This window comes from Mus musculus, chromosome 2 (assembly GCF_000001635.26).
Source record: "Mus musculus strain C57BL/6J chromosome 2, GRCm38.p6 C57BL/6J".
In the NCBI taxonomy this organism is placed as follows: Eukaryota; Metazoa; Chordata; class Mammalia; order Rodentia; family Muridae; genus Mus; species Mus musculus.
In genome coordinates this window covers 78,412,612-78,434,653 of record NC_000068.7, presented here as the reverse complement: position 1 = coordinate 78,434,653, position 22,042 = coordinate 78,412,612, and the positions used below count along the sequence as shown (strand labels likewise).

The 22,042-nt window shown below is 38.2% G+C and overlaps 1 long non-coding RNA gene across 1 annotated transcript in view; it reads right to left on the bottom strand.

The window, feature by feature from the left end:
• Window positions 1–13,509: 13,509 nt before the first annotated feature.
• Window positions 13,510–22,042, bottom strand: part of Gm46750 — a 33,272-nt gene continuing 24,739 nt past the window's right edge. The window contains exons 2-3 of the long non-coding RNA XR_001783385.2: window positions 20,336–20,413; window positions 13,510–13,722 (exon numbers count right to left, since the gene is read on the bottom strand). This is a non-coding gene — a long non-coding RNA (predicted gene, 46750). The remainder of the gene's footprint in view (window positions 13,723–20,335; window positions 20,414–22,042) is intronic.

Genomic DNA, 22,042 nt, shown 5'->3' with positions numbered 1-22,042 from the left:
ACACACACACATACACACACACACACACACACACACACACACACATACACACACACCATATATACCATAATTCCATTTGTCTTCCATCAGCAAAAAAAGAAGTCAGAGTTTTAGCCATATATGCATATGTGTGTGTGTGTGTGTGTGTGTGTGTGTGTGTGTGTGTGTGTATGAGAGACAATGATTCCCACAAGAGCCACAAACTATCTAACCTTACAAACAGGCATGAGAAACCTACATTCAAGTTGTTGGCCAGTATAGTTCAGCTGAAACTCAAAAACAATAAACAATTCAGTCTATTGCTGTTACCCTTGGTTGCCTTTCAGAGGTTGAAGGTAACCCTTATTGTTGAAGACACTGTGTACTTCAGACCCAGAACTCAGAAGACTCAAGCTAGTTCTAGCCTGAAAGTCTTATTTCTGTGGTATTTCATAGCACTAGAAAATCGTATATAAGCTGCCAAGAAAGTAAGGCAATCAGTAACCCTATCCAGCATGCTGCCTATGAACTACACAATGGTCAGAATGATGTCACTGAAGTACAATAATAACACTCATATCTTTATAATAGCCAACAAATGTCTAATTAAACTTAAGGCATACTCAGTATAAGGGAAATCATGGTTCATACAAACCTAGTCAACTACCAGGGACTAGTGAAGCCACAAATATTAGATGATAACCTACTATGGTCACTTTACTAGATTTGCATATTTCCTAACTGCATTCTGAAACATCATGATACCCACAGATAAGTGGTGTTCTCACCCTTCATCAAGGAAAGATTCTCTCCAGAGAAAACAAAGACCATTACAAAAATCTGCACTTGGACATAATTCTGAGATCAGTGGATCATGGGCAGGTAGACCTACCCCACTGGATACATATGCACCACAACTCTTGCATTGTAGTACAGGGGTGAAAAGATTCTAAGAGCCAAAGGAGAAAGAAGTCTGCCATGAGATTGTGACTCTTAAAAATGACAAGAAAGCTACAGTCTTGATACCCCAACAATATGGCTACCTAAAAAAGACTTGAACAATGAAAATATCAATAGATATGCTAATGTAGAAGTAGAAAATATCACAGAATCCCACCCCAAAACAAAGAACTACAGTGAAGTAATAACTATAAGAGAGATGATTCTCCTGGGGATGGACCTCCTAATCGGTGTCCTAATAGTCGTAAAACCTAAACGGGAGCATTGGAAGGATTGAAAGAGGAGACATGAGAAGTGTTAGAGGGAGAGAAAGGAAAGGTAGAAGTGATTTAATTACATTTTAATTAAAGCATTTTTATAAAAATATTGTCGTATATATGTGTATATATGTATATGTGTATATGTGTCTATGTGTATATGTGCGTGTGTGTATATGTGTATATGCACATATGTATGTGTGAATGTGTATATGTGTGTATATATGTATGGATGTATAGAGATGTAGAGATGTGTATATGTGTATATATGTATATATATGTATATGTGTATATATGTATATGTGTATATGTGTATGTGTATATGTGTATATATATATATATATATATATATACACATATATATATATATACATATGCTTATGTTGGGGAGTGGATGCATGGCATCATGTACATATATGGGTCAGAGGATATTTTGAGCATCCATTCTCACCCTTCCACTTTAACTTGTATTGTGCAGAGAGCAGCAGACAGCAAGTCATCAGACTTGTGCAGCAAGCCATTTTGCCTTCTAAGCCATCCCATCCCCAACTTAGTCTTCTTCTTCCATTTAACCACCATAGGCTTAAACAATAGAGGCAATGGCAGTAGTATTCATTTCATTTCTATCTCCAGATAGCACATGAAAGAGTGATAGTTTATGATGACATCACATGGAGCTCATACTTAAATCAATATCACTCAAAAACCAAAGGCAGGAAGCTTGAAAATTCAGTTAAGTCAATAACAAAATCATGGAATGCTAGATACAAAGGATGTTTAAAGAAGTTAACTCATTAAATAAAGTTGTTACTTTTTATCATTGTCTCAGATAAGAATAGGATTATTCTATTATTTTAACATGTATGGTAGACAAAAATAAATCCCTTAATGAAAGAGAGCCAAAACTCAATTTCTGGAAGACGTAGTTATTTTAATGAGCCTGACAAGAAGAAATTTGCAGATATCATTATGTTAAAAACTTTGAGATCACAAGACTATCTTTCTTTATCCATGCTAATCCCAAGGGTCTTAAAGAAAGAGAGAAGTAGAAGAAAGAATGGGAAAGAAGGACATGGATCAATGGCTAGAGGGGTGTGAGGCTGTTACTTTGATGACAAAAGACAGAAATCGAAAGCTAAAGCATACAGAGCCCTGTTAAGGGGAAATGCAAAGAAAGGGATTCTTTGTCCATCTTTAGAGAATATAGCACCATAAGCCCCTAAATAGTCTAGTGAGACCATGTCAGATTCTTGACCTACAAAACTGTACAAAAGACTTTTAAATAAGTAATAATTTGATTTGATAAAAATAGTACATTATTGTTACCAAACTTATTTATGTTCTATTTCATTTTTGCTCAACAGTCTTCTTAGTCATTGTTTTTCATTTCTATATTTTCTGCCTTGACTAAAGGAACTAATTACATGAAAGCCCTTCCTTTCATCATCCTCTAAGATTTTTCTAGACTCTTCCATATATAAGAGTGATTTTCAGCTACCCTTGTTGATAAACAGAAGGTTTGATAGTATGCAATGCTTGGGTTACAATCTTAATTTATCTTTCATCCTCTGAACTGTTCATGACTCTTCTCCCAGTTCTCTCTCATATTTCTCTGATTGGCTCCTCTGAACTCATTGCTCAAAACACACCTTTTTCTTTTTCTTTCATTGTTGGAAATTTACGCTATCTATAACTTTTCTTTCATATGCATACATACTCCAACCTCTGTTTTATTCTGCTCTACTTACAATTTTGTGTATTTGTTTGCCTCAAAAGACAAAGTTTTGAACATACTTTCATTAATGTTGCTTGGTTTTATTTTTCTACTTATTTACTTCTTCATCCCTTAAAATCTTATTTATATGTGATAGCATTCTGCTCCCAGCTCTCCATCATGTGTGTAGCATTGCCCACTTTGACTTCTATCACCATGTTTCTAAGCTAGGGAACTATGGGAGGTATAGGGACTGGGAGAATAGTGGAGGCTTTTGGGCTTATTTGTCTCCCACAGATGATGATCACTCCATTGATTTCCCTTTCCTTGGATGTATTCCTCAAGTTCTTCACACAAATTTCTCAGGGTTTTTTTTTTTAAGTTAATTCCTGATTTTTTCCTAACTCTTACTAGAAAATTTGTGGTATATTTCCCATTTCACTATTCAACTGTAAGGGGCAAACTAGACATGAATGGTCCAATTCATGTTACAAAAATCAGTGCTTACTCATAAATAAGTCTTTTCTTCTCATGTTCTTCTTGTGCTCAATAAAGAATTTTGACATTTTTATTCAGAATCAGTCTGTTTCTGATAATTGTATTACAATAAATCTGTGAATGTGAAATTTTTTCCAGTTTTTAGGGTTCTCATATATTATTTCTATAGCATCCGAACTTATATAAAGTCTAGTAATTTCTAAAAACACTTTGCTCTATTAACTTAAAATCATCTTGCCTTGTTTCATTACCATATCAATGAAAACTAATGCAAGTTTTATATCCATTGACTTTTGTTTTATGATTTTTATCTGAAGCTACTGCCATTGTAATGCTGTTGAGTGTTTAAGTAGGCAGTTACGTATAGTAAAAAATGAAGTCATTCGATAAGATGAAGCAATCTAAAACATATAAAACACGCTTTCAAGGGCATCTCCTTCCAATTGTAGCTGCACAGATGTTGAATATGTTTTCTGTTAAACATTGTCAGTGTGATGTGTTCAAATAATCTGGCTTTCAATTCTTCCGTTTAGCCATGGAAAGTAATTGTTCTGTGATGAAGAATTTTCATTTGAGATCATACTCTGGTTTATGAGATTCACTTCATTTTCCACATCTCTTAATTCCCTTTCTGTGAATTTCTGCTTAAAGCCAAAGACTCTGAAACGAGCCTTACTGCCCATTCCTTGCTAAAAATCAATTATGTGCAGAGTACCTAGAACAACATTACAAAACCATTCCTGGCTGTAAGTACAAACTCAGCAGAAGCCTGTGGAAGGGCTGGATGCGTGCAGTGAGTGACTCTAATAGTTAAGAAAGATTTACATTATAAAGTTAGAAAAATATATTTTGAGCTCTTCTTGAAAGGTGGAATTAGCATATAAAAATAAACTTGGCATTTTCCCAAGGAAGTTAAGCTAACATTAAAGAGGCTCTTCCATAATCTAATGGAAAGATATACATCTACTGACCTAATGATGGATGTGTGAATTACAGCATTTTCCAGCTTTCTTTGCTCTGTGTGTGGGTTTTTGCTCTTTCTTTTCTGTTCCCACTCCCTATATCTTCTTTGCTCTTCTCCTCTCCCTTCCCCTCTCTCCTCCTTCCACCCCATGCTTCTGCATATTGATAAACTCTGGAAGAGGAAACAGCATTTCCCAAGACATTCAATAGAGTAAAAACACACACACACACAATGAATTGGGTAATTTTAGTTGTATTCTTTTCTTATAATACTCCTGGGGAAACTGAGATGTTATGTCTTGTCAAGGTCACTGTGACTTCTTCCTCAAATGGAAATAGTCAATTCTCACACCTTTGAGAGTTTGAAGGAGACAGTCCTTGCTCTGTGTTTTCTGAAAGCCTCAAGCAATATCTTCAGTGATATTTGTTTTATTGCTTTCTTCTAAGATAAGTTGAATTCCTTGATATAACAAAGCCTGGTCAGATGAGTTTCACTCCTTCCTCTTCTCCCCTGTGGTCTTTTTTCAGTAATCTGACTAAGAGATGAATGTGTGAGAAGATAGTGAAACAAATTTTACATCCAAGGCTACAGACAGGATGATCAAGCACATAGCTTTAGTAAAATAAATTTTCTCACCCCCCACCCACATATCCAAATAGTCAGCAGGATCCTTAGTCCCTTAACTCAGATTAAAAGATTGATTCTGTAATCTTTTCTCTATCTCCAGGACTCTGCCATTGCCTTTGCTTATAATCTTGGATCATCAATTTTGGTTGTCGACTTGGTTTGATTATGTGCAATTAAAATATTGTTCAAGCATAAACAGGTTTGCTGATGAGAGTGTTTCCAGAAATGATTATTATGTAGGTCAGTAAAACAAGGAAGAAATGATCACCCTGAATGTGAATAGCAGTGTCTAAAAAGCTAGGGATCTGGATAAAAGAAAAATCAAAAGAGTTAATTTTGCTCTTTCATGCAGGTTCCATTGTTTTAGGGTAGTCATAGTTTTGTAATTTTAATGGGCCAAAGACATCAGATATCCATAGTTTTCAGACATTGAATGTAGATTTGCACTTGTCATCTTCATGGAGTCTACAAACCTTCAGGCTCACATTGGAATTTTACCATTGACTTGTCCTAAGGCTTCCAGAGTATTGAACTGAATAAATACTGGTTTTGCCAGTTTTCCTTCATGCAGATGGCCATACTGGAATCATGTAGCCTCTGTTCATATAAGCCAATCTCAAATCCATTTTACAGTTTATATATATATATATATATATATATATATATATATATATATAGTTATATATATATATGTGTGTGTGTGTGTGTGTGTGTGTGTGTGTGTATTAAATATGACATACAATATATGATATACAATATATGTGTCATTACTTTTTCTCCTCCAAGCAACACTGCCTCCCATACTCTTAGCATCACTCACACGCCAGTAACTTGCTTATCATTTGACAATTAACCTTCAGTCATCTTCTAAAGTGCTGAGTGAGATTCAGGAAAGAAGATATGACTTCTACACTCTTGCTTCAGTTAAGTCTCTCTAAGGATGTTTACTAATTTCGGGATAAAATCCAAATAGGTTAACTCTCAGTTATGTGACACACAGCAAACCTATTGCTCTAATCCCACTGGCCTCTGCCCAGGCTGATGTGTCCATGTCTCTCCATAACAGAAATTTTGGCTTCCTTTCATTCTCCTTTTGGTCGAGTACTAAACACTCACTTAAGAAAGCAGACTAAAGTCTTCTTGTGCCCAGTAGATGTAACTTGGTTTCTAAGTACAAAGAAAATTTCTGTATAAAGGAAAAACGTGAACATGAGCAATGCGAACTTTCCCATGACTCTAACCAGAGCAGCAAGGAAATACTGTTCCCTTTGCAATAATGATTAAGCAGAATGGCAAAGTATGCACGGAGAGTCTCGAGATTATGAATTGTTCTTTCTGTGCACCTGTTATGTATGTTTTAAGTTTTGTAGCCTAGGCATTTAGTAATTTTATAATGCAAAGAAGAGCTCTTGTAACTTCATGATGAGTGACTAACAGCACCAGAACCTGCCATTTCCATGTCATCACTTTGAAGGCTACAAGGGCTTCATGCATATTCATTCATGTAATCTGACACCCTCCTAGGCTATATTGGGGACTGAGTTTTTCTCACTCCACAGACATGAAGAGTAAGTTGCATGTCATGTCTCAGGGAGTCAGTGGCAATGTGGTCTTTTAAATGTTTGTTTTTAATCATCCTTTTAGCAGCAATAACTGCAAATATTTTATACTCTTAATCAATTACCAATTTTTCACTATTTATTAAGTAACTGTGTGGCATGGGACCTTCTGCAAGGCCATTCAGAGTCAAGGAGACAATTTAAGCAGCAGACACAGCCCCTGCCCATTTCCCTAATCCCCATATCATTATACATGCACTCTGCAATGTTGCTTCCCACAGGATGGCAGAACACTTTTTTAAAAAAAACATTATTAACACATCATAATTATGCCAGTTAATCACTGTGATGTTTCCATACATGCATATATCAGTATGTGATCAGCCTATGATATCATATATCATGTACTGATATATTATGTCCATCTACCTTTCTTCTAACCTTTTTCCCATTTTCTTCTTCCTCTACCTGACTTCTTCCAGCCCTTTACAATAACCCCTCTAAAGACTCAGTCACAGAAGAACACACACAGTATGCATGCACTGATAAGTGGATATTAGCCCAAAAAGTTTGGAATACCCAAGATTCAATTCACAGACCATATAAAGTCCAAGAAGAAAGAATACCAAAGTGTGGATGCTTCAGTGCTTCTTAGAAAGGGGAAAAAATACTCATAGGAGGAAATATGGAGACAAAGTGTGGAACACAAAATGAAGGACAGGCCATTCAGAGACTGACCTACCTGGAGATTCATCCCATATACAGCCGTCAAACAGGATGTTATTGTGGATTCTGGGAAATGCTTGCTTATGGAAGCCTGATATAGCTGTCTCATGATAGGCTCTGCCAGAGCCTGACAAACAGAGGCAGATGCTTGCAGCCAACCACTGGACTGAGTGCGGGGTCCCCGACGGAAGAGCTGGAGAAGGGACTGAAGAAGATGAAGGGGTTTGAAGCCAAGGGGAAGGAGCAACACTGTCAGCCAGCCAGTCTCCCCTACCCGGAGCTCCTGGGGACTAGACCACTAACCAAAGTGTACACATGGAGGAACCCATGACTCCAGCTGCATATGTAGCAGAGGATGGCCTTGTTGGACATCAGTGGGAGGAGAGACCCTTGGGCCTGAGGGTGTTTGATGCCACAGTGTTGGGGAATAGGGGAATGCCAGGGCAGAAAGATGGGAGTGAGTGGGTAGGTGGGGGAGCACCCTCATAGAGTCAGGGGCAGGGGTAATGGGATAGGGAATTTCAGAGGGGGGACCTGGAAAGGGGAAAACATTTGAAATGTAAATAAAGAAAATATCCAATAAAAAGGAAAGAATAAAGGAATATTTTTATTCCTAAATAGAATACTTTTCCAATGTGCTCAATAAATAGAATATGTCATTTCACCACAGAAACAGCTGTGGCTAAACTGAATAGAATCTAAGTACATTGGAAACATTTTGCATGGCCCTCAGCATGCATACAAAGTATGGAGGATCAAACTCTACAAAGAGATCATGGCCAGACTCAAATTATAAACATAATCTCTTCAGAGTACCAATTACTGAGCCTTTTTCACATCTTGCTGCACAAACCCCCTCAGGACTCTAGTTACTGGAAGCCAACCTCACCTACATTTACCACCTAATAAATGGGAAACCTAGGATCCTCCTTAAAATGGAAAATGCACTTCAGAGCTCAGCGAAAAATTAAAAAACAAAAAGTAAAACTTCCCATGCAAAGTATGAGGCTAAACCAAAAGATGCAGATGTACAGACAATACTGTTAAGTGCTGGGGAAAATCAGTTAAGAAGGAAGTCTTTTGTGATTTAATAATCAACTTAGCAAAGCGATGATAGAGATGCTTGTAAAATGGTCTCAAAAAAGAGAGACTAATAAAACTAAAGAGAAGAGAAGGAAGGAGAAAGATGAGAACGTGTAAATGGAGTGCCACCTATGACACAGCTACTATAATAATGCTGTAAACTGAATGGCTTCAAAACAGAAATTTACTTCACATGGTTCTGAAATAGGAAGTCCAAGGGCAAAGTATTGACCCCATCATTGTCTAGTGACAGCTTGATTTGCGGGTCATATCTGACCATACTCTCACTGTCTCCATATAAATAGGAAACACAAGGGACCTCTCTGGGTTCTCTTTCAGGTCACTGATCCCACTAGAAGACCTCAGTCTCCATGACCCAACAACTTCAAAGGGTTCTGCCTTCTAAGTCTAATTGAGCAGTGGTTTTGGAAGCATCGGTTTCGGAGGAAAGCTAGTATTCAGTCTACAATATTGTGGGACAAGGAAATGATTAAGGAACGTAAAGAGAAATAAGATATAGAGAAGAAAGGAGAAGGTCAGAGGGGTATATAAAGATAATTGGCAAAATAAGCTTTTGTAGCCATGAGATGTAGACTCTACATCATATCATTATTAATAAGGACACTAATGCTTGCTAATGGTAGGCAATTCCTAAATATTATGGGAATATGTAGTTTGTTAAATAACAGCAATCCTGTTTGTGTTGTATCAGCATGGGTACAATATAAGGATTTTATAGACAAAAGACAAATATTAAACTTTTGGTCCCATTCATGATTTTAGAAGGGATGATTTATGAGTTATCTGTGATAATGTTATAGCAATAACAATGGAGAGTTTTGTGGCACTTCTCTGCAGTATCCCTGTCTAGTCATGGTGACTTCAGTTCAAAACTCCCAAAGGATGACTGAAAACCACCTGTGGTACTAAGTACTATGTGTACTGTTTTGTCTATTTCTATACATAGTTACTTATAAGAAAGTGTTATTTATACAGCAAGCATGGTAAGATATTAACATTATCTAAAAATACAGTTCTAGCAATATCTGTAATAAAAATCGTATGAATGTGCTAAATCTCCCTCCAAATTGTGCTACCTATTTTTGAAAACTCAGCATATAGTTTTTTCTTTATTATTATTTTTCTATTGAGAACGTTCCCCCCTTTTAATTACAAGAAAGAATATATGGCTTCATTTCGGATAGTTTAGTTTCTGAATATTTTCACCTCATGTGCATTAGACATTATTAAGTACAATAAATTTTACTTAAACATAAGCATTTTAATATCAGGAATTCAAGATAGCTACCAGGAGATTACCAGGAGGGCAGCAAATGAAGCATGGGCACATGGATGAAAGGGTAACTAGGAGGACACGGGACTACATCCTACTACTCAAAACATAACAGACTTTAAGACTTCTGAATTGTTACTTCTAGAACCTTCCCGTTAGTGCTTTATACCTCAGTTGGCCATGAAACCATACAGGGAAAAGTGCAGAAAGGTGGCACCACTGTACTCAAACTGCATCCGTTTGTTCCTGTATGCAAGTCATTTATTTTCATTTTTTTTCTTTACCTCTTGCATTTTCACCTGGTGACATTTAATTCATTTTTATTATGAATACTTGATGTAAATACTTATCTTTGTTATTTTACAGTACACTCTCTAAAACATCTGAAAGCTAATGCTAGAACTTAAACTACTCTTGCTTTTGTGATCCTGGAGTAGAGATATTTGTAATAAAGTAAATTAAGATGGCAGTAATCCCAATGTAATATATATAACTCATATTTATTGGTTAAAATAGAAGAGAACTATTTATCCAGCACTCTTGTCTCACTAAAGTTTTGAAATGCATATCATTTAAAGAGAAATCAGATACTACTCAACTTATAGATGGGCTTATGTCCAGGTGAACTTAGTCTATAACTCAGAAGCTATCTGCAGTTAACAACAGCTTACAAAGGAAAACTTAATACTTTCCAATCGAGTCCAACTGCGTAGGTATGTTAGCCACACTTAAGACCTACCTCAGTCCCAAGAGTAGATGACTAACACAACACAAATTCAATGACATTTTTGTAAATTTTTGTCTCATACTACTTTGTTTGGACAGGTTTCATCTAACTGGTCTTTTGTTTTTATATTATAGTTTCTGATTTTGTGTTTTTATGGGTTTAGTGTGTGTGTGTATTTCTTGTTCATTCTTAAACATTCTTGTTTGTTTGTTTGTTTGTTCGTTTGTTTTGGCTATTTTTCTAGAGGGAGAAAAGGAAAGCATGGAATTGGATGAGAAGTAAGGTAGAGAGAATCTAGGAGTAGAGAGAGAAGAGGAAACTGTCATCAGAATATACTGTATGAAAAAGATATTTTCAATTGAAAAACATAAAGTGTACTTTAAATGGTATTTAATTTATACAAACTACTAGACTTCACAGCTGAGCAATAGCACAGTGTGCAGTACTGACTGTTTCCTTTTATGATTACTGGCTGACAGGAAGCTGCAACCCACTGCTGTTGCCCAGATTTATGACAAAGTCCCCTCTACCATATATCTCGCCTGGGAACAAATCACATTTCAAAATCAAAGGTATGGTTTCTACCAGTCATTTTTTAGTTCTCACTATACTAAGGCTGATATAGCCCAAACCAAACAATCATAAATTAAGAACCATTTAAATTTTGATTAACAAGATAGAAGGCACAAACACAGACAAAAGGCTGCTGCATTTTTTAATGATCTGCAAGATAACTTGTATAATATTAAGAGACTCATTGCTAGAATGTGGGCTATGCTATTGCTCTTATGGTATAAGAAATGCACCCCAGGCTGATATGCTAGGAGAGTGGTTCCCAGCCAGCTTATGGGCTTTGGGTAGCAATCCCTCTGCCCTATAGATCCATCCCTTACTAGATATAAAAGATGATGATAAAAAAAAAGATGATGGCAATTAAGGAAGGTGATGGGCAGTAGCAGGTGAGGTTTCAATGAGTAAGTAAGTCATGGGGGGTGGGGATCCATATCTCCATTTTCTCACTTTCATAGCCACAATAAGGACAAGAATCTCCTCTGACACACATCCTTCAAACCCCCTGAAACCATGAGCCATAATAAGTGATTCCTCCTTTGAGTTGTATTGAGTGAAAGCAACAATAAAGTAACCAGCAAGGGTCTGACTGGGCAAGCAAAAAAGTCTAAGAGGCCGTGGGGAGTAGCTGACACAGAGATACACAAATAAACCTTCTAGATCGCTAGATTACTTTTGGATAAGTAAGTAGGCAAACTGACACAGACAATGCACCACTGCAGGTGTTTGGTGAGTGAGAGGTGGGGGTGGAGGCTTCACAGAACTAGATTAACCTTTACCAAGGCACAGAACTCTGCAGGTGACAAATGGTGACCCAAGGTTAGCATCAGGGGCAGCTTTCTGAACTCTCTGGTTAGGTCTGAGAAAAAACAGACTGTTTTAAGAGGGAGGAGAATAAAAGAGGGAAGAACAGAACTGTAGGAGAAGCAATCCTTGTTGAGGAATTAACAACAAAAAGCAGGTAACGCCCCCTTTTCGGTTCTGTGCTAAACACACCTTCATTTGATCTCACAGCATTCTCAAAGGTAAAACAATCAGGCCACCTTCCTAGCAAAGTAAACTCAAGAGAGGTCCTCTTTCAAGAAAAATAACATTTATAAAATCATTAGTAATATATTAAACGTACTCCTGCATCTTTATATCACATCAAGTTTCACTTATACTTTTACTTTTATTTTATGTGTGAACGTCAAAAAGTTTAAGTAGCACATCTTGAATTTAGTAGCAAATAAGGAGGTGTTCAAAAAAGTTTTCTCCCTATTCAAAGGCCATATTTTCTCCACTGTACAGTATCAATAATTATTTTTTTCTCCTAGGAAAGTTATTGGAATACAAAATAGAGTTAATACAAAATATTAAGGGGAAAAAGAAGGAATAAGGAATAAAAATGAAATTCTAACTCACTAGGTAGGAGAAAAGGTAGGTTGCTGTGTGTGAATTCAGGATTCATGAAAAGTTATCACAAACAAACAGGCAATGACCAGAATGACTGTAGAATGAAAATGTGTAATTTTAATATTTTAAATCCTACTTTTAATGATGATTCTTAAACACTTTAACTTCTCTTTTAACCCACCAGAGGCAGTGGAAAAGAAAGGATATGAGAAGGGGGAAGGAGAGGACCTGTTTAGAAAGGTTCTTCGGAGCAAATCATATCTGTGTTGTCAGGAAATCAGCAGCTCAGATCACAGGAGTCAGTAGCTGCAGCAAGATCTACCTGCAAACACTTTACAGATCTACCTACAGTCTAGTTCAGTAGAGTCAGGTTAACAGCAGTAGTGGCACTACCTAGCAGAGACAGCCAGACCTCGGCCTTGGAACAATTCAGCAGGAGGTACCTGGGGAGAAGATCAGCGAAGTGAGACCAACAAGCTTTTAGCTATGTAAGCAAGTCAAACAAACCAAGTTCAGTCTACGTCACTCTCCTAGTCCTTTTTATACTCCCTCCAAAAATCAGATGCCCTCCATGGGTCTTGCCTCAGCATGTGTCTTGCCTTAGCACATGCGTCTGTCTCAGTTGACATGACTCTGCCAATCAGGCCAAGTCTGTGGAAGCAGCAAGAAGCCACAGTACACCACCAGAAGTTTTTTGGTGCATTTCTCTTTATCGAGTCCCAACGAATGTAGTTCAACAATGCATATAAGGCAGACAGATACATGGGTGTTGTTAGTGAAGAATCCTTCATCAAATGTCTTTTCAAGTGCTTTAATTAGCAGAACATTCTTTTTCCTGTGTCTGCTTCAGTGAAATCTTCCTTCACAAATCTGCCTATGTGTTTCACCTGTGTCCACGTCATGAGAACACTCCTTCACACGTTTGCCCCAGCAAAACACCATCCAACCAACTTTAAAAGAACCCTTACATTTCTGCTTCAAGTAAAGTGTGTAATATCTGTGCTAAAGCTTGTATCTTTTATCTAAGTACTTTTATCACGGCATATATGAGAAAATGTTGCTTGAATGAGCAATAAGTCATCTATTCCTACCATTGCTCTGAAAAGGGAACTTAGACAGAAAAGATCAAACAGAAGAAAAATAAGTGCAATAAAAATAGTAGAGTAAGATTTTATTAACCATATATAACAGTGCAGTTACATAAAATAGCATAGGAATCACAAATACATGTGACCTTGAATCTTGTCTAACAGTTGTATCAGGAAGGCAAGTCTATCGACAAGGCTGGAGATGGTCATACTGTGATTTCTGGGTCCTTTTGACCGGATTAGGATTGCTGCACACACCGAGCAAATGGTGCCAGACGAATCTGTGAAGAAGTAAAAAAGGAAGACTATGAGGAGGATGGAAAAGAAGGAGAAGGAACAAAAGGAAAAGAAAGCAGGAAGAAGAAACAAGGCATCTTCCTCATCAAGGAAAATGGCTGGGGCCCTTGTTTCTGGCAGCCAATAGGAAGCTTTGTTTCTAAGTCATTACTAAGTTCCTCCTCTCTGGATATTCTCTGTTGCTGCCACACTCCAAAGTCTTTATTATTTTCCAACTATATCATCTCAAGAATGAGTAAAATTCACTTGAACTTCCTGGATAAGAGGAAGGAATCTAAGCAACATGGAAAGTGATCCTGTGGGCAGGAAAGACCCGCTGGAGGAAGTTTAAGGGTAAATTATGTGCATGCAACTCTAGGAGGCTAAAGGCATCCTCCTTTGCCTTTAGGAGGAACAGCTTTGTCGTGAGAGTTTAAGTGAGTTCTGGCAATCCTCAAGGATACCTGCCTAGTTGCCCTGCCATGAAGTCAAGTAGTGCAGCCAGTCCCTTTGAAAGTGAATGGGCCAGGGGAATTCTTTTACCGGCTGTCATGCGCACAGAATGCTTTCATAGTCCCCTCAGCTCCTGAGTTGGCATGGGAATATTCCAGATGTGACCTGCCAGTCTGGAGCAATGACTTTTTATTTTTAAACAATGCTGTGCATAAAACCCAGAGTCTTGAGGCAAGTGCTGTACCCTTGAGCCACAAACCAGCCCAAGCAGGGAGTAGAATCACTGTGTTCCCAGCTAGAGGATGTAAGGCATTGAAACAAAAGGTCTGAACCAGATGTGCTGATGCCTGCTTAGAATGCTAGCACTCAGGAGGCAGAAGCAGGAGGATTGCCATAACTTCCAAGCCAGTCTGACTTACATAGTGAGTTCCATCCAAAGCTATATGGTGAGATTATGTACCAAAGAAAGGAAAAGAACAATAAAGTAGGAAGGAAGGAAAGGAGGGAGGGAAGGAAAAGAACAATAAAGTAGGAAGGAAGGAAAGGAGGGAGGGAAGGAAAAGAACAATAAAGTAGGAAGGAAGGAAAGGAGGGAGGGAAGGAAAAGAACAATAAAGTAGGAAGGAAGGAAAGGAGGGAGGGAGGGAGGGAGGGAGGGAGGGAGGGAGGGAGGAAGGAAGGAAGGAAGGAAGGAAGGAAGGAAGGAAGGAAGGAAGGGAAGGAAATACATAGTTTGCACCTTTTTAAAAACAAAGTATAGTGGCTACAATTGAGTTTTTCTATATCTCTAAATTTTGTACCGGCTTTGCTGGCTTACATTAGAAAATTTTAATTGCCTGCAATAATGTTGTGTTAAACCTATACCCTCTCCTGTTTTCCTTAGGAAAATTGATCATATTGACTTTGGTCTACATATCTAAAAAAATAAACATTTCATACTATGCAAAGACAAAGCAAAACAAACAAACAAACAAGCAAAAACAACCAAAGGAAGAAAACCCAGTAACAAGAAAACAATGAAATACTAATGTTTATGATTCCCCTGCCCTCTGTAAACAGTAACCAATATAAGTTTATGACCATGCTATCCCTCTATCTGGGTTTAGCCAGTATGAATTCATTCAGGAGAACAGATCCCTTGCAACTTCTAAGAATAAAATGTTTAATATGGAAATTACTTTGGTGAGATGTGGACAGAGGCAACAGCTTGAAGAACAATCACTGGCAACAGCAGCTTGAAGCACTGGGAGGCTGGAAAAGCTGAGGCTCTGGGGAAATCTCAAATTACGTCATGTCTGACCAATGGACAGCAAAGTAGGAATGGTGGAGTTCATTCCCTGAGGTTCCCTATTTGTCAGCCTCCCAAGAATCATGGCTTCCTCTTCGCCTTCCACGGCTCTTAAAACAGCTGCCTGGGGTTTGCTATGTACTCCTCAAGGGAAGAGGAAGTGAGAGACAAAACCTGAGGACCACAAATTCCTTATGTGGTGAGATACTTATATTCTCATGTGTTCTTTTAATTAAAGAGTGAGCACTAAGCATCTAGGCTAAAATGTATCCCTTAGTGGCCTGATTGCTTGGGGCTGGGGTAAAGCCACCTGCCAAGGCAGTGAGATTCTTTTTATTTAGATGAGAAAAGGCAGGAGGATACTCTACAAGGCCCCCTCTAGTGATATCTACTACAGTCTCTGGAGAGCAATGAGCCTTGGTCACTTTGTTCCCATGTGGGTAACCAGCTAGAATCCCAGGAGCCCTTCCTGGCTCCTATCCCTTGTACTCTGACACTGAAGAGACAAGGCTGCTTTCTCTCACTGCTTAGAACCAACACTGAAAACCAGGGCAATTAACTCATCTATGAAACTAGTGCTTGAAAGTAAATCATTTTAAAATAGCACTATAAATTCAAAGTATGGTCCCTTACACACATGAAAAATTAAGACCTTTTAAAATGAGGCAGTATTTACTTTTCAAGTGAGGCAGATTGCCCATCATTATTATTTAATATTTAATGAAGGCCAACAGTGTGCTAGGCATTGTATATCATGCTACACAAAAAATATGTGCTTTCTCTCTCTCTCTCTCTCTCTCTCTCTCTCTCTGTGTGTGTGTGTGTGTGTGTGTGTGTGTGTGTGTGTGTGTGTCTATTATCCTATAATGATAGGGTCATGTGGCGTCTGAATGAATGAACCATATCCCACAAAGGGCAGGTGAGAATGCTCATCATAATGGGTTTACATATTTCATTTCCATATTCTTGATGAATTACCATTTATACCACACTTCACTGCTCATGTGGGACTTGCTGAAAATTATGACCACTTGAAAAGGAGTTAAGTTTTTATTATCCCATTGTAATTTGCCCTAAGATGGAACAGCTCTTTGCTTTTGCATTTATCTTCCTACATGAAATAATTCTATTTCTATTGGGTTTTTAAGATGTCAATACAAAACAAACTATTACAAAGAGGAGCATTCTTAGTTCTCTTTTCATGATGGTAAACACCATGACCCAAAATGGGGTTCATTTCATTTTACACATTTAAATCCATCATGAGGGTAGGTCAAGAGAGGAACTCAAGGCAGAGGTTGAAGCAGGGACAGTAGGAGACCTCTGCTTACTGGTTTGCACGGCCTGCTTTCTTATACAACGCTGGACCACCTCCCCAGGTACGGGACCACCTACAATAAGTTGAGCTACACCATAAAAATCAAGAAAATGCCATCCACAGCCTTGTCCACAGGCAGTCAGATGGAGGCAGTTTCTAAATTGAGGTTCCTTCTTCTTAGATGACTCCAGTTTGTGTCAAGTTGACCAAAAACAATACAAACCAACCAACAAAAAATGAACAACAACAAAAATCCTCAGAGCAGTAACTACATCAGACCTGATACTTCTTCTAAAGAAGAAAGCCATTCTAAATTGGAAAGACTTTGAAAATGTAAACAGACCTAGTCAACTATGTGCCAGGAGCTGTGTTCCTTGCAATTTTAGACAATTGAAGTTTATGGCACCTTGAAAGTACCATGTTAAATATAGCGGGCATAGTTTTGAATAGGGATCTGGTATTTACAGAGAGATAATACATGGAGAGAAAAGATTTAAAAGTCTTAGCACAAGCACACCAGAAAGCTCTTAGCAAATGAATCGGCCCCTCCAACAGCTGTTCAGTGCCATTCTATGAGATTAGTTTTAACAACAACAACAAAAAAGTCACAACTTTTCAGCTCATTAGTCTTGATGCCTGACTTTGAGAAGTGCTTATCTACGAGGCTAATCTGTAATGGAGATTGCTAAACTTCTATCATTTAAGGTACAGTTGAGATAAATGTCCTCATGCCCACATACTTGGGAAATTTTTTTTAAATGATATAACAGTTCCCAGTTTACTAATCGACCCTCAGACAGTTTCAGCAACTCCCTCAGCTGGGGCTTGACATAATAAAAAAGAACCATGGTAGCATCAGGAAATAAACAAGAGTTAATGGAACTTCAGTTGAACAGAGGGGATATTTCCAATGTTTGGCTAGGGGTTCAATTTCACACTTGAGAACATTCTGTTCTGTCCTCTTGCCTGGTCTGTACCACTCACACTTCAAGAAGGGATGAAAACAAACAAATAAATAAACAAACAAGATCTTGAGCAAGAAACAGGCAGAGGTTCAGTGTCTCTGGAAGGCACGCAGCTGCCAGCAAAAAAACAAACACAGTTTTTATACAAACATGAGCCAACAGAGCATCTGGGGACACCTCCTTTAGTCTCTCTTTTCTGTTTACTACAAGATACAAAGTCATACATTAACCATTGGGGGACTGTTTCTTGAACTGAGGATTCTAACTCTCTAGTCAGATACTGTGACTTTAGGAGACTAAATGGGCTTCTCAAGATGTTCCTGGAACTGGGCTAGCAGATCTGGAGGTGAAGTTTGATGCTTAAGCAGACCCTTTCTAACCTGAACCAAGAATGTTAGAGTCCCCCCTTATCTTTCACAAAGTCTGCCCAAGATTAGTGATTGCAAAGTACATTGTAAATATCAAGTATCCAATTATGCACTCTCCCACCTCCTTCAAGACAGCTATTACTTCCCAGGTCTGTTTTGAGTTATCCTTCAGCTGTCTAAAACATGTAACAACCTTTTCAGGAAGCATTCCTGAGATGTGTATTTCACAAATTAGGATGAACTCAAAGTATCTTGAGTGAGCCCCAATGAATGACAGTGTTAATCCCTTACCAAGTCACATCCTTCTCTCCTCCCTAGTCCTCTGTGTGCTGACTGATACATTTTACTATCTATTATAAAACCACTATCCTTCTTATACTTTTTATAGGTAACCCATTAATTGTTCACAGATAGTAGAAAACTCCTTTGTTTTATCAAGTATTTAAACACCAAAAGGTCTGGTTATATCTTTTAAACATGCTTTTAATTAAAATTAATTTATCAATTAAATGCAATGTTTTAATTAAAACCCTCTTTCCTTCCTCCACCCCTCCCAGCTAGCCCCGCCTCAAACCCTTCCCATTCTCAAGCTGACAACCTCTTTTTAGGTGGACTTTTGCTTTATAAGGAAATAAATTGTGATTGGGACACTCAGTGCGATGAGAGGACTGATTTGTGCACATAGGAAGCATGTGGTGTTATTATGAGAGCATTCAGAACCACAAGGTAAGGCTTCAAGGTAAGGAAACTGTGGATGTAGATGGAGCGAGGTAAGATCAGTGCTGCGCAGTTCACGAGTTCTCAAGACTTAGACTGCACAGTTTGTAAATTTCAAGTATTGTTTACCCAAATGTTGATAGCATTTTCTGCCCTAAAATTTTCTACTGACTGCCTCAATCCTCCCAAATGATATAAATATCCTTTCCAGTTGAGTTTCTGTCAAAATGGTCCCTCCCTTGTCCAAGCATTTATGAACAACAAATATCCAACCACATATGAACATGAGCAGTAGCAAGTTCTTTTTTTTTCATGAAAATCTTCAATTTTATCAGAAATTTTTCTACATATCTCTTCAATTTATTTTTATTGGATATTTTATTTATTTACATTTCAAACAATATCCCCTTTCCCGGTTTCACCTCCAGAAACCCCTATCCCATACCCCCCACCCTGCTTCCTTGTGGTCTTTGGGCTAAGGGTTCAGTATGAGTTACCTTAAGCTTTCCCTAAAGATTGGAAGATCTGTGTTTTCCTTAATTTCATAAGATTTGGTTGTCTTGCTTGAACTTAAAGAGTGTGAGTGGAAACAATTTGAGTCTTTTACAACTTTATTATTTATTTAAGGGATATTTTACAAAATATCCCTTAAAACTGTGTTGAAAGTTTAAATGTCAGATATTTTTTTCTTCCCTGATATGTTAGGTAGCTTGAGTGAGAAGCTGGGACTATGAATAATTCCAGTCTTGAAGAGTTGTCCCTGGGCTTTTTTCCTACATCCTTTAGCCCCTGGTCCTTCTGAATTGACAGTATATCTAGGAACAGTGGTATCCGGGAGTTTGAACCTCTTTTTGTGCTTTGGTTTCATTGAGGAAATTTTTTAAAAGCCAAATGAAAAACCTTAAACCCAGAGTTTTCTTTAGGCAGCAGTGGCATTCTGTACTTATATGCATGATCTTGGATATTGTTTCACGTACTTCTCACAATTTCTTTTTAGCATGAGTTTGGTGTTAAGCAGTTAGGACATGGCATTGCTGACTCTTGTTTCTATTCCAGGCCTCACTTGCTTCCTACTTGACAGTTAGAGGCAGACACCATGGATGCAGTTGTTTTCTTTCTAACTCCATTTGCTTCAAATTGAGACTAATAGATTATTCAGAAACTTCTCCATTTCCTGTGTCTATTCTCTATTGCAGTCTTGATGGATTATAGGCTTCTACACTAAGCATCCTGTTAAATTTCTTTTAAAATTGCATTTCATAGGAATCTAAGGGTTCTATCACTTGAAAAGAAAATTATCCATCTCAGTGGAAATAAGATGACTTTTTTCTCCTCCTCTTCCTCATCTTCCTCCTCCCCTCCTCCTCTCCTCTTCTTCCTCTTCCTCTTCCTCTTCTTTGTGTTGGTAGATCTGAGATATTGAGATTATACAGACATTTTCTGAAAGTATAACAGGCCAACTTTATAGTAAGATTATTATGCTTCGCATTTCTTCTGTTCATCACTTACTGTCAAGAAAGCCTACTTGAAACCATTCATTTTCAAATGTCTTCCTTTCATTCTGTATTACAGCCAATATAAAAGTACCTAGAGGGGAAGAAGACAACATGTTTGAGTGGACAGAGGATTTATAGCCAGAATTCAAGAAGGATCTTGACAATGCGTGATTGTCTTAGTTAGGGTTTTACTGCTGTGAACAGACACCATGACCAATGTTAAGTCTTATAAAAACAACATTTAATTGGGGCTGGCTTACAGGTTCAGAGGTTCAGTCCATTATCATCAAGGTGGGAGCATGGCAGTATCAAGGCAGGCATGGCACAAGCAGAGCTGAGAGTCCTACATCTTCATCCAAAGGCTGCTAGTGGAAGACTGACTTCTAGGCAACTGGGGTGAGAGTCTTAAGCCCACACCCACAGTGACACACCTACTCCAACCAGATCACACCTATTCCAACAAGGCCACACCTCCAAATGGTGCCACTCCCTGGTTCAAGAATATACAAACCATCACAGTGATCATGCTGGTATTATAATCTTAAAATATTCTCTTATGCCAAGAAATAGATTTACATCTGGAGAAATAGTTCAGTCAGTAAAGTACTTGATGTGCAAGCATGAGGATCAGAGTCCAGACTGCCAACGCCCATACACAAAGCAGGGTGTCCTCACATGCACCGTGTAGCCTAGCTCTGAGGAGTCAGTGATAGGAGGATCCTTAGATATCCTGGCCCAACTAGTCTTGCTGAATCAGTGAACTTCAGGTTTAATTACAAACCCTGTCTCAAAAGTAAGATAAGAGCATCAACCTCTAGTCTCCACACAACCAGGCACACACAAATGCATCCACCTACTAAAACCCATGCATATACATGGACACATACATACTGTCAAAAACTGTAGACTCATCTATCTCTCCTTGTATTATCTATCTAGCATCAATCACAATTTATATAGCTATATATCTATATATCAGTCTGTCTGTTGTTCGGGTCCGGAAGCCCCTGACATCTCAGCCTCCATCATGTCCCTGGGTCATCATCGAACACTCTTTCCCTCCTTCCACTATCTTGTTTCCATTCCATAGTTAACTAGGGACATTTTACAATGAGGGCATTCCTTTCCTTTTACAATAAAGACATTCCTTTCTGGACATTTTACAATGGAGACATTCCTTTGACATTAATGTGTTTGCCTAGCACTGGTTTGTCCTGTGCACCTGAGCAAATACCGTCTGTGGTTTTCAGCTTTATAAACCCTCCATTTCCCAAGAGTAAAAGAGACTTGAACAGAATTTTTGTCTTATCTCCTTCCTTCATGCCTTCTGATTCCAAATTTGTCATTTGTAGCTCCCTTCCCTTGAGAACCTTGTTGTTTAAGTCCTGCAGGTCGAGACAGCTGGCGCCCAGCTTAGGGCTTGAGTACGAAGGGACCAGTGAAGATAACCACAGTGTTTTGTGTGGAAGACATCTTGCGCAGGAACCTGCTGCCTCGACTAGAGATCCTAGTAAGTTCGCGGTGATCATGGGGACAGACGTTAAATAGCCATGAATTATTTGTGGAACGGTTGAAAAAGGCTTTAAAGGCGCAAGGGATAAAGTTTAAAATACATGATTTGCTTATATGTTTTGATTTTGTTAAAGAGATTTTCCTATGGTTTCCCCTTCTTCTTAAAAGATGGGAGCATGTGGGTAGTGCTTTCCAAGATTATTACAGA